We start from the raw sequence: 13366 nt of genomic DNA on the forward strand, positions 1-13366 counted from the left end.
ATAAGTTGTTTTTTAGTGCTTGGTAAATAATACTAAGCCAAGTTAATTTTAAAAAAGATTTGACTCCTCCAGGTTGCCAGTTTTGGCTCAGTCCCCTACAAACATCTGAAATACACCAGGTCTGACTGCTAAAGGTCTGCTCCTCCCTCATGCCTCATTCCTGTTTATTAGCAACATTTTCAGCATGAAAAAATAGTCTTTTTTTCTGACTGCATTTAGTTACAAAAGACTCTTCTTTCAATGTTCATGTGTATACACTTTGGTCTCCTGTAGCACATTATAGAGCATCACCTTTCCAATGCATGAGCTCTGCACACTGACTGAGGCTGGATAGAGTTTGGCTGTGCTGCACAGCAGAAAAAATTTGAAAAACATTTAGGTTTTTGTAAATTAATAATAACTTTCTCTACATACTCTATTTTCTATTGGTATGGCTCTTACAACATTTAACAATTTGAAGAGAGAGAAATTTTATAACAGAGTGTTCTGCAACAAGATTGCCTGGCCTCCTCTTCTAAATACATAACTGCTAATTCTTTATGCCAAGTGCTGAATTCTTAAAAAATCCTTAGTTACTCCTGGGATAAATGTCTCCATTCCTTTCTTGTAAGTTGAATGATTTTGGCAAGAGTAAGAGTAACAGAAATAATAACACTAATAATAGGAAAAGGATTTGTAATGTCAATTTTAAATGTTGCATTCAGAAACCTACTGAAGTATTTTCCTAGGATTCCAAATGCTGTACTGGTTCTTGGCAATGCTCAAAACTATCCTCTCACTCTTTCATGCTGCTCTGTTTCCTACAAATCTGCTGACAACATCTTTCCAAACTGTTCCAAAGGAAACAAACCAGCATGTCTACAAAGTCAAGCCTCTTTTAAAACTGGCTTCTAAGCATACAGCAAGATGATGTGCAAGAAGATAACCCTCTGAAATCATGTCGAAGCAAAAGTATTCATATTCGAAGAGAAAAAGCAACATAGAACTCTACAAATATAACAGTAAAAAAGTGTAATTTGCAATCAGCCAGCATTAAATGCCAATAATGCTCCATAATGAGATGGTATCTTGATGTTGAGGTCAAAGGCATGCTATAACTACCAGAAAAAAAAAAAAAGAAAAGACATCTTTCTGTTATTAGAAGGATCTTAATCTTAAATGTTTTTCTTCAACAAATAAAATTCACTTTTTTTAAAGCACCTGAATAAATATGTTTATTTGAAGGCTGATTAGTGTAATATCGTAATTGGTCATATCAATTATAAGAGATAACAATGTGGGAATATAAATGTGAAGATATGCTTAGTACAGACTTATGTCTAGAAATGTAGGGAGATGTATTTCCAGGAAGTACTTACTGAAATGATTGTGAATATGTGAAGGAAAAAATGAAGATTGAAATATCCCACTGTCTTGGCTCTCCTTCTCTCTCTCTTTGTACTTGGTAACACTGAACATGGGGTCAACAATGAGCCAGCTTCTGCAGGTGCATGAAATCAGAAACTAAGTATGTGGAGGGGGAGAGGAAAAAAAAACCAAGAAAGAAGAAAAAAAACAATAATTATGGCAACATACCAAATTCCTCTCTCAGGAGCAGATAGACACATAGGAGAATGTGTTTTGCAACTGGACATTTTTTAGATGACAATGGAAAAAATCTGAAATTACAACAGAGCTGAATACAAAGCCAAACAAAGCAACTGGAAGAGGTTGCAGCAAAGGCAGCAAAGACTGCAGTGTGGTCCTTTGTTATTTGAGTAATTTGATAACAAAATGGAATGGCACATGTAAAATTCAAAAAGCACACAAATAGTTTAACTATTGCCAAAAGTCAAACCTGAAGGATATCTTTAAAAAAAAAACCACAGGATCAAGAGCCTGGAAAAAATGTCTGAATAAGCTGTGTGACACGGCTGACTCATGCAGTTACTAAGCTACCCTTCACCCATATTTTTTGATTGAAGTAGTCATTAGAAATCATAGAAAATGGTTAAGAAGGAAACATGACTGTTGGAGCTCAGCTTGTTTGTAACCTTGGCCATGTGACCTAGCAAGGCTCTACTTGTAAATCCTCTTCTTTCTCTTTTAAATTCTATTCTGGATTTTAAAATTTCCCCACTAAACTGAACACCTCTGCATTGTTGCTTTTGTGTATCACCTCTGTTATGGCAAAACAATTTGAAAATTCTGAGATTTTTGTAAAGGCAAATATTTTCCCTTCCTTGATTATTTGTGTGTCTCCTCCTTGCAGCTTGCACAATTTTCCCATGTGTTTCTTGAGCAGTGGGCACCTGGACACAAATACCTGCTATACACTCTTCTTACTCATAAAAGTTATTTGCAAGCTCTGCTTCCTGTGAAAGACTACTTGTCCTTATCATATTCTGTATCAACTGTATTCTTCAGTTGACTGTGTATGTATGTATGCTGCTGTTTGTCTTCCTAGGAGCACAGGTAACTTCATCAATTTATAATATTCATCCTGTTCTGCCAAACAGTTGTGTCATCTGCATATTGTAATAGTCATGACTGGGAAACCTCTTTCTGGTCGTAAATAAACTGTGTCATGATCAGAACTCTTTAAAAAAAATGGAATAAGAACTTCCTAATTTTAAAATCATTTTACTTTCTTTATTATTTATTTGTTTGTTTGTTTGTTTATTACATTATTTATTTATTCTTTAGTAATGATTGGTAGAACTTCACCGAAGAGTTTACCATTTTGTTTGATAGACCCATCATTATATACAGCATCGAAAGCAATAAAAAATGAAAATTGGTTTAACATTAGCTTCCTTCCAGCTCTGCAGAACATCCCATGTTTCCAAAAGTATGGAAAAACAGTGTTAATGGATCAGAGAGGTCACCAGCTAGCTTCTTTAAGATGATCTTGTTTTGAAAATTTTAAATCTCTTCAGATAATTTAGATTTAACTGATGATTTAACTGTTTAACAGCCTTCAGTGTTACTTACAGAATGGGAAAAAATATCATCTTTGCCACTAATACTGTTGGGTGGCATGTACAATACCTGGTTGCAATACAAGAACACAGACAATTCAAATGCTTCCATCTTGTTCTTGAGTGCAATTTGGTTGTTTGTAAATACCTCCTGGTGTCTGTTCTCCAGTGCTCTGTCATGATTTTGCTTCATAGCTCCTATCACTGTGACAAAACAAGCAATGCTATTTCTAACAGATAGCTGTTGGCTTTCCCTTCTCACCAATCCAGATAGAGTGGCCAGAGCCCCAGGTCCCTGTCCTGCAGACCTCTCCACCATGCAGAAAAAACAAGATGAACTTTTTTCTGAGAACACATAGGTTATTGAGAATTCTGCTAGTACAGTCACCAATTTTCAGTTTTATTTCTTCCTAGTTTCATGTCTTCTTCACCTAGAACAATTGGTTTCTCTTCCAACAAACATGGAGGACTATGTAAACTGAACCCCTTCTTCCCACAGAATACCCTAAAAAAAATCAAAACCTTCTACATCACATCTTATAACCACTGTCTAGTTCATTGCCTTTGACATCTGAACATAAAAGATCTCAATTATAGTATCTTGGACTTTTGCTTCTGCATCCTTCAGTACCATACATTGTCTGTAATTTGTAATTTTATTAAGAAGGAATGAAACTTTAACTTACTCAAGACTAAATTATCCATTTTTAAAAGATTTTAATGTATCTTGAAATGAAAAATACAAAAATAGAATATACTCTTGTAATGAAAAACTTGTAGCATTTTAAATAAAAAATTTGGCACTTCTGAAATAAATTGTTTCATCTGGAAAATGTTGAAGAAGTGTCTAAACTTTAAATTAAAAAGTTTTCTTCTGGATGCAGGAGTCTTCTTAAATGAATTCAGCCTTAATAATTAAATAATTTAAGTATTCCATCCCTACATCCTGTTGTCATTACTACCACTGGAGAAAAATTCACACACATTCTAATTCTGAATATGTAATACCAAAGAACAATATTGGCAAAAATTAGTAGCTAAAGCCTTACAACAACAGATGCCTTGCAGCATAAAGACAGTTGCAGCTAGGTACATCTTTTGCTGAAATCTACAGCAAAATTTTGATTGCCAGCAAGCAGTAAGAGCAGGATTTGCAGAAGTCACCACTGTAACCAAATACACTGGGATCATGACTGTGAAGAGAATGTGGTATCAGCCATGGCATAGCATGGCCATTCCCACATTTGCATGCTACAGCCAGGAGATAGATAACAAATTGATTAAAAGTAAGAAAAAATGCTAAAAGTCGGTACAGTATTATCCCAGGGAGACTTTATGACTTCTCTGTTTTGACTTCACTCCTGATGCTCATCTCTACAAAAGCAAATGAAGTTATTTTCAAGTTTTACAAATCTCCCCAATATACAGCTGTCCTACTTACCATAGCACTGATCACATTTACATCCTGACATTTCATGACATGAACAAGCCACCTATCATGTATTGGCAGTGAGGAACTACCGAGAAACAACTGCTGTAAAACAGACAGTCTTGGCTCTTTAATGAAGGACTCTTACATCAACAAAGCATGAACTTATGCAAACTGAAAAAGAATACCTTACAATAGTGTTTGCATGCAAAAAAGATTTTGCAGTGTGGCCAAGGACAGATAATTATTTGCACAAAGACTAATGACAAATTCTTAGAGAGACCTTCCAAAATGGTTATTCAATAGCATATGCTATTGAAGTGAAAGTGATATAACAAAGGACCCGAATGCTAATAATACTGCCAAGAATGCCTCTAAACAGATCAAAAGTGACAATGAGGCTCAGAGCAAGGGTGAAGGAGTCAGAGGCTCAGATGGTATTTTCATTAATCCTTCCATCAAGGGTCAAAGGATCAGACCAGGACAGATTCATCCTACAGATGAAAGTAGGGCTGCACAGATGGTTCACCAGGAGGGCTTTAGTTTCCCTGACTTTGGGAAGATGCTCCATAAGCCATTGGTGGAGGGTGGTTTCTATGTCATGAAAAGGATATGTACATATTTGCATGATATTCACTAGCTTTACAGAAGAGACTCTTCAGCTGCAACAAACTGGGAACAAGAACCACAACAATATGGGTAAAGGCCCTTAAAGCAAGAAGAATGAAGTTATTCAGAGAAGCATCACAGAAAGGAAGTAAGTTATATGTTTTTGATTTCTGTGCACCAATACAAGAAGATTGGGAAACAATCAAGAAGAGACATAAGTGTTAATTGAAGATGAAAGCTATGATTTAACTGGTCTAACAGACATTTGTTGGGAAGAGTGATGTGATGAGAAGGAAAGATTTGGAAAATGTTGATGTGTCACAAGAAGCAAGCAAGTCCTGGTTTGGGGGGATCAAAGACCTTTTGACAGTCTGATAATGAATAAGGCAGAACTCAGGAGCCCAACAGTCAACACATTCAGACAAATGAACTGCAAAGTTTCAAAAAAGGCATAGAAGTTAAGGCAATTATGAAAGAAAATATGACAGATTATCTGAAAAATTAAATACTTCTAGTCATGTAGTCATGACCTGTTTTACCATTCTGGGTTCTCAGGGAAGCATCATCATCTGTGATCTTCAAGAAATCACAGAAGACAGAGAAGGCACCAGTAAAATTACAAAGGCACATCTGGGTGATTTAGAAAGGAAAAGAAGTTACAAAAAGTTTTAGGGCAGACATGTAGCTTCAGTTCTGGGAAAAAAAATGTTGAACCAGTGAGATATTTTGCTGACATCATCAGAAAATATCATTAAAAAAAAAGGGCGGGGGGTCAGGGAGGGGGGAGAAAAGAAAGAGATGAACAACAGCCAGCAAGGTTTTGTCAGGAACAAATTATGTCAAACCAATCTAATTTCATTCTGTGACAGAATACCTTATGGATACACAGTCATTCTGTGACAAAATACCTTATGGATACAGCAGAAGCAGAAAATGTCATCTTTTTAATTAAGGCCTTTGACTCTGTCTCATATAACGTGCTCATAAGCAAGCTAGGAAAACATGTAGAGATGAAATTGCTTAATGTAGATGCAAAAATGATTAGAAAGCTGTATTCAGACAGCAGTTGCTGTTCTCTCTCTTATAGAAGGAATTTACCAAAACTGAAGGTCTATATTCTGGTCCTGTAGTATCAACACTTTTATTAATGATTGAAATGAAAAAGCATGCTTATTAAATTTACCATATACTAAGCAAGCTGGTAGAAGCTGCAGATATTCTTAAAGGCAGGACTGAAATTCAAAAGGATCCTTACAAACTGAATGAAAGAAAAAGAGAAAGAGGGATGCAAAAAAGCAAGGAAGCTGTAGAAGGGTTAAGCAGAAAAAGCTTAATCAAGAAAGAACGAAATGCCTCCTGGGCAGCAGTCTTACTGGCTAGTCTGGAGGCTGTAGTGAAATCATAAGGTGAACTTTAGTCAATAAAGTTGCAAAAAGAGCCAAGCATAATTTGGCATACATGACAGGACTATAATTTATAACCACGGAATTAATCCCTCACCTTCTACCTCTACAGCATTACTGAAACACAGTGTAACAGATCACTTTTAGGCAACACAGATTCACATAATAATTAAGGTTGGAAAGCAGCCCTCAAGGTCATCTAGTCAAAGCAACACTAGCTTCCAAGCTAGGTCAGATTGCTTAAGATCTTAATTAGGTGAGTTTTGAAAATCTCCAAGGGTGGAGGTTTCACAGTCTCTCAGAGCCCCTGTTTCAGTGCTTGCCACTGTCACTACAAGTACTCAGTTAAAATTTCCGTTGTTGCAGCTTGTTACCACCGCCTCACGTCTTTTCACTGGGCACCTTAGAAACATTTGGCTCTGTCTTCTCTACACAGCATTAGGTTGTTAAGCAGCAACTAGTCCTTTCTAGCCTCCTTTTCTCTGGCCTAAACAAACCCAGCTCCCTCAGCCTCCCCTTCTGAGTGTGTGTGTTGCAGGGGTGGGGGTGGAGGTGGAAGCAGGCAAATCTACAAAAAGACCTTTAAAGAAGAATGTTAAAAAGTCCAGAGGAGAGCAGCTGAGAATAATCAGTTGTCTAGAAAATGTGCCCTGTGGGGAAAGATTAAAAGAACTGGCATTGCTTAGCTCAGAGAAGACAAAACTGATAGGGGAACATGGTAGTGGTGTTCAAATACACTAAAAAAAAAGGGTAGAGAAAGGGAGAGGAGAATACCTTGTTCTCCACATCAATGGCAGTTAGAATAAGAGGCAATGGATTTAAATTGCATAAGGGAGCATAAGATTAGATTAGGAGAAATTTCCTAAGGGTAAGGAAGGTGAAGTACTAGAACAGATTGCCTGGGGAGATTGTCAAATATTCATCACCAGAGAGTTTTCAAAACCGATTGGTATAGTTTGTCCTGACACAGGGCACAGAACAGTCTAGTATTCAAGTCCTATTTTCTGGGCTTTTGTGTACAAAGCTGACTGAAGAACAGTTTTGTGGCCCGGAAATACGGCAACTGAACAAGAGTAAAGGATAGTCACTCTGATAAAACGCATTAATCAAAGCAAGTGTGTGCTGGCTTCAAGGCAGGGACTAGAAATAATTTGAGGGGAAATAAAACATCAAGGTTTACTTTCTATCTTTATAAAAAATACATTTATGATAAAGGTCTCACTTCCATCATTCTGTCAGAACTGGCAGAGACTATAGGAGGAGCTGCATCTGCTTCCTCAGTACACTGATGCTATTAAAATTAAAGAAGTGTACAGAAGAATATCATATACATGTTCGTGTGCATATCAGAGAGAGAAAGATTTCACTGAGAAAAGAAACTCTCAGAAAATATGCCAAATCCATTCTGGAGTAGAAGTCTGTAACTGCAATGCTACAGTATCTGTACAGGGGCCAAACATGATCAATGACATCAGCCAACTAGGGAGCAATTAAGATTCATGTGGGAGACTGAAACAAGCGGAAATTCAGTCACATCACCCTGTCACAGTGCCACACCAACCAAATGAAGAGGAAAAATCCCTGCAAAACTAAGAATTAAACTTGCTGGGATTCTATTAAAGACATAGGAGGCCTTAATAGGCTAGTACATTACTTGCACATATTGCAGATGTGTAAGACTTAAATCTACCTCCAGAAATATCACAAATAGCAGAGATGGAAGGACTAACAAGACCCAACAAAAATGCCTGGGGAGAGGGAATGAGAGAGAGAGGGAAAGACAGATACATGACTAGAACTACAATCCAGATACTTTAACAAACTTAACAAAATGTTTCCTTCTGAACACATCTGTATGCTAAGACGGCAGTATCTTGTGCTGTGCAGATCACTCCTGGCTAGGCATACGTGTTTCAGCAAACTCACACAGGCATTTATCCAGTAGAAACACATGGCAGGAACTGGTGCTATAGTGGACACTGACTTCTCAATTTGCAGAGAATTATTCACAACCTGGGGGTAGAAAACAGACAATAAAAAACAGAGGTATAGGAACAGCCTCCTGAAGCACCACCATCTCAGCAGAACTAGAGGCAAGGCAATCTTCTGCCATGACAGGATTTTTATTTGCCCCACCTGCAACGTCCATTGAGCACTTTATATACCAATGTGCATTACAGTAGCCTCCCAGATTCCCAAAGAAAATATCTTCTTTCTCAGAAAGGATTATTTAGCAACACATTTTTATAAAACGCAGGCTAAAATATGCATGGGTGACTTTCATCACACATACATGCATATGTTGGATAAGATTCAACACATTTAACAGACATCCACAGATGGCCTTCATGCAAACTGTAAGGACTCAGAGGTGTCCCCTGCTCACTGGTCATCAGTGAGAGGGGAGACACCTCATCCTTCACACCAAATCTGTGCCCTGTGCAAGCACTGTGTAGAGGTGAAGTCTTCAAAGTTTGTCAAGGCCATAAACCCGCTAGGTAAAACTCAGTGTGTTTTTAAGAATGTTGTCTTTCATAGATATGGGAGTCACTGTACAGCAATAAACATCCTTTCAAATTTCTTTTCACCAACCAGCATCAGGCCAGTATAAACATCTAATTTTAAGGTAACTGCTGTTTCCCTTTTTAGGCAGTTTCAGCTGAAGTCACAGTGAAAAACAAGAAACTGCTTTTGCTTTTGTCAGAGTCCCTTGAGACAAGGCATTACAATAAGCATTTTTAAAGTATCTTTTTCCTTCACAGAAATAATCAGACCAAAGGAGTGCAACATTACTTCTGTCACGGTAGAGATGATTAACTGATTATTCATTCTAGACAGATACTTCTTGGTCATCTACACTAACTTGAAAACCTGGGAGTTGTGCATTTTAACACGCATATTTGGGTTAGAACAAGAAAGTGACATACCGCATCTATTTAAAGTATATGTTTAAAGAGAAAAGATGAACACCAGAACTTTGTATATCTCAACTTCAGCTATTTAAATCTTCACAACGTGAGCACTGTGTCAGCCACTGCTTCATTTGTTTTTTTAAAATATAGGTTTGTGGGGTGTTGAATTTTGGGTAAAAGCAAAACAGTTTTAGCTGCTTAATGATCATCATGTTGTCTCACATTGGTCACACAGTGATATAACATGTGTTTAAAGTGCTGGTACATACTTCAAGGTAACGCACCATCACTGCCTTCCCCTGTTGCCCTCTTTTTTTATGTCTGGTAAGTATGACCATTCCAATCCACTGAATTCTACAATTCCTACACTCTTAGTTTCTAAACTTACTCACCTGAATACAAAAATAGGGCTATTCTTAGGTTCCTGGATGGGAGCCTAAAATCCTTCCTTGAGTTTCATCTAGAAAAGTTAAGCCTCTGTTTTCTTGTCTGCATTCTCCTGATGTGATGCCGTGAAATAGTTTCCATGTTGCATTTCAGAGACTAGAAGTGTGGGTGAGGGATCCCAGCTGAACTGGAAAGAAAATATTTTGGGACTTTTCTGTATTTAAACTGATACATAAAAACAGCATAGGAAATTACATAAGTAATGTATTTGGTCTTCTTACACCTTTAAATTATACTTAATTGTGTTGTGTAATAAATATGCTTTTTGTTTGTTTATAATTTGGCTTAAAATAATGTGTATATATGTATATGTTATTTGACTTTAAAACTTCATTAAACCACAATGGTTTTTACTTTCACTTTGTCCCCCCGTCCCCCCATCCACCCCCCCTAATGTTAGCATGCTTGTTGGGGGAGCTGGAAAAAAAAAAGAAAGGTCCAAATAAAATCCTGTGAAAACCCAAACAGGGTAGATAGATTGATATACCTGTTCTGAATGGCCAATGTGAGAAGAGTAAAATTTCATAGACAGTAAGCAATAGAATAGACAGAGGTGGAGTGTGTACGATAACAATGGTTAAATTGAAGAAGTGAAGAAGTGACTTCTGGTTAGTGGAGCAGAATCTTGTTAGTGGTCAATTAGGCGGTAAGGCATTAAGAAGCCATTGGCCAAATGAGCACGAAGGTTGTTGCACGCCAGTGTTCTCATTCCAGATACATTGGATGGTTCATACTCTCAGCTGAGTTACACTGCACCTCGTTAATGGTGCATCTATTCTGTTTTGTTTTCCTCAGCAAAACCCTAAAAATGAGATGTCAAAGTGTGATAATAATTTGCAGGGAGGAAAAAAGAAATAGAATTTACCAAAAGATACTCTTGAAAGAAATTTTAATTAGACCATCTGCATGCTAAATACAATGGAAAGAATATGGCCCTGTGGAAGGAATTTGTGTTTATGACACATAAAACTCTGGTCACTTCTACATTAAGCATCTGAAGAGTCTATCGCTGAAAAAAATGTAACAGTGATGTCTGTTAACAAACTAACTGAACTGATGGTAAACCAGATACTCTTTTGGATACATACGGGCCAAGACTATGAGCTCCTCTGCAGTAAAGTTGCATCAAATGCCATGTATCTTACATTAAGTTTGCAAAGTTAAATGTTCTGTTTAAGCAGGCATGTAACAACGTGCTGTTGAGAGCAGATACTTGCATTTGACTGTAATCAGTTAATATTTATGGCCAGTGGCTTTTGTTGCTATTATAAAGAGGAGTGTCAGTGTCAACAAACAGAAATTTCTGGACACTGAAGAGTAGAGGTAGTTGGCAACATACTATTTTTTTTTCCCCCCACTGTGGAATTAACAGTAGTGAAAAAAAAAAAAAAAGCCACATTCTGATAATGCTTATACCTGTATAAATTTGGAAAGATTGGTGTGGGTTTTCAGTCCTGCAGGTAGCTCTTCAGGGATACAATCCATTTAGGGTCCAATTAATTTGCATAAAATAAACATTCAAGAGTTATTAACAGGGTGAAATATTTTGATGTTCACAGACTACTATTAATTCATGAAATCATGAAAACACATTATAAGACTGAGCATTTCTTTTCAAGAACTATTATTATTTCAATCCTAATGAAGACCATGCAAGGTTTTTGAAATGCTTTTCCCCTTTATTTTGTATTATCTTGCTGTACCCAGAACACAAGAAAAACTCAGATTTGCCGAAAATAGTGAGGGGAAGAAAAAAAAAAAAAAAAAAAAAGAGAAAAATGGTTTCTCTTAAAAAAACCCCAAAACACCAAACAAAGGTGTCCTGTATCTTCCCAGCAAAAGGACCTTCCCTGTGGGACCTCTTTGGCTTTTGGCATGAGTGTGGCCTCATCCATTTTCAACAGCCAGTAGGATAACGAGTCCATTGTTATGGAAATAAGCTCACTGCTGGTAATATGCTCTGACTCCTGTTCACTTTACACACTACATCTTGAATTTTTTAACAAAGTTGTATATTATAAGAAGGGAAAAAAAAAAATAAAAGGATGACAAATTAACAACGGTTTCATCAGGTTTTTTTATCTAGTGACCTTATATAGAAATGAAGTTATAAAGCATGCCTACGATGTGGAAGTTGAAGATTGTTAAAAATTTTTGGTATTAAAATGATTGATTCAGCCATCTTGGGCCACTGTATAGGATTTGTTAATTCCTGCTTTAGACTATTGTTTTCAGGTTATGTGAGGCATTTCCATTTAACTTCTCCTATATAGGGAGAGAGAGTTGATTTCTGGATTTCATCTACGCTAAATGCAAAAGTGTTAATAAGACCCAGTCCTAGCATGCAACCCTTTTATCTTTGTTCTAAATAGCCCATCACAGACTAACCTAATAGAATGTAGAGGCATCTGGAGAAGTCGTTTTTAGCTGAATCTTTCTGATTAATTTCACCTGAGATGGGAGTATGATAGACATTGCAAAGACAGGGTCGGCACAAGTGCTAGGGAATCCCATGTTGCAGATTACAGCGAGTGAGGTGAGAATAAATGATTCCGTATCCAGTTGGCATTATACCTGATTAGATATCCATGAAAAGACATACTGACATGAACTTCTTATCTGGTTATACACTAACTTTTCAATGAGCAGCTAGCACTTTGCCATTGTCTTATCTACAGTATTCTGGCTGTGTTCTGTTGGCTTATTTCCTAGTAGTCTATCAAATCTATTGGCAATACTATTAGTTAAATGAATTAGTCAATGAATTAGATGAATTAATGTTCGGAGTGCCAGGAATAAACCTATTAGTCACCCAAACTGGCTTCCAACTTGAAGAACCCATGAACTTTGTGCAAAACTTCTGTTTCCTTATCTGGGAAATGTATCCATGTATTACAACTGGGTCTTTTAGTATGATGAGACAAAACCAAACCTCATCCTGCAGAGATAACAGAAAAATTCATCAGAGCTAGACAACAAAGGCCCATTTCATTTGTAAATATACATATCTATTTAAAGTATTTTGATTTAAAACTAATTTCTGCCTGAAGATGCCAGACTAAATTTGAGCCCACTATGCTTCCTTGAAAACAGTTATGTTGCAAGAATTAGTTGTACACATTGCTTTTCATTTGAACTGTGAGGGACTTTACTATACACACATTTTTTCTTTCCTCAAACTTTTGTTTTCCTTTATTTTTCCATAGGTACCTGTCTTGCTGCAACAGTTCTCTGGGAACAGTCATGTCTGCAGTAGCAGTGGATTGTAAAATGCTTTGGCCTTGTCCCACTGGCACTGTGGACTGGGCTGTGACAACTACAGAGGAATGGCTGGTGGGGTGCTTCATGCCTCCAGAATGCTGGGATTTTCATCCTGATAGGGCTCTTCTGCTTGGTTCATTGGTTCTGCTTTTCTCTCAAATAATGGTAGATGCTGGATGGGGAAAATGTAAGAGAAAAGAGAGGGAAAACCCTAGCACTACACTACCAGGGTCTGTAACATGCCCACTTAGGAAACCGTGAGACTTCAGAGTCTGTCAAGGATTTAGGGAATAAAAAGTAATTTGATTACAGGTGCTCAAGTAGCATTCATTTTATTCTTATTAG

The sequence above is a fragment of the Falco peregrinus genome, chromosome Z (genome assembly GCF_023634155.1).
Source record: "Falco peregrinus isolate bFalPer1 chromosome Z, bFalPer1.pri, whole genome shotgun sequence".
Lineage (NCBI taxonomy): Eukaryota > Metazoa > Chordata > Aves > Falconiformes > Falconidae > Falco > Falco peregrinus.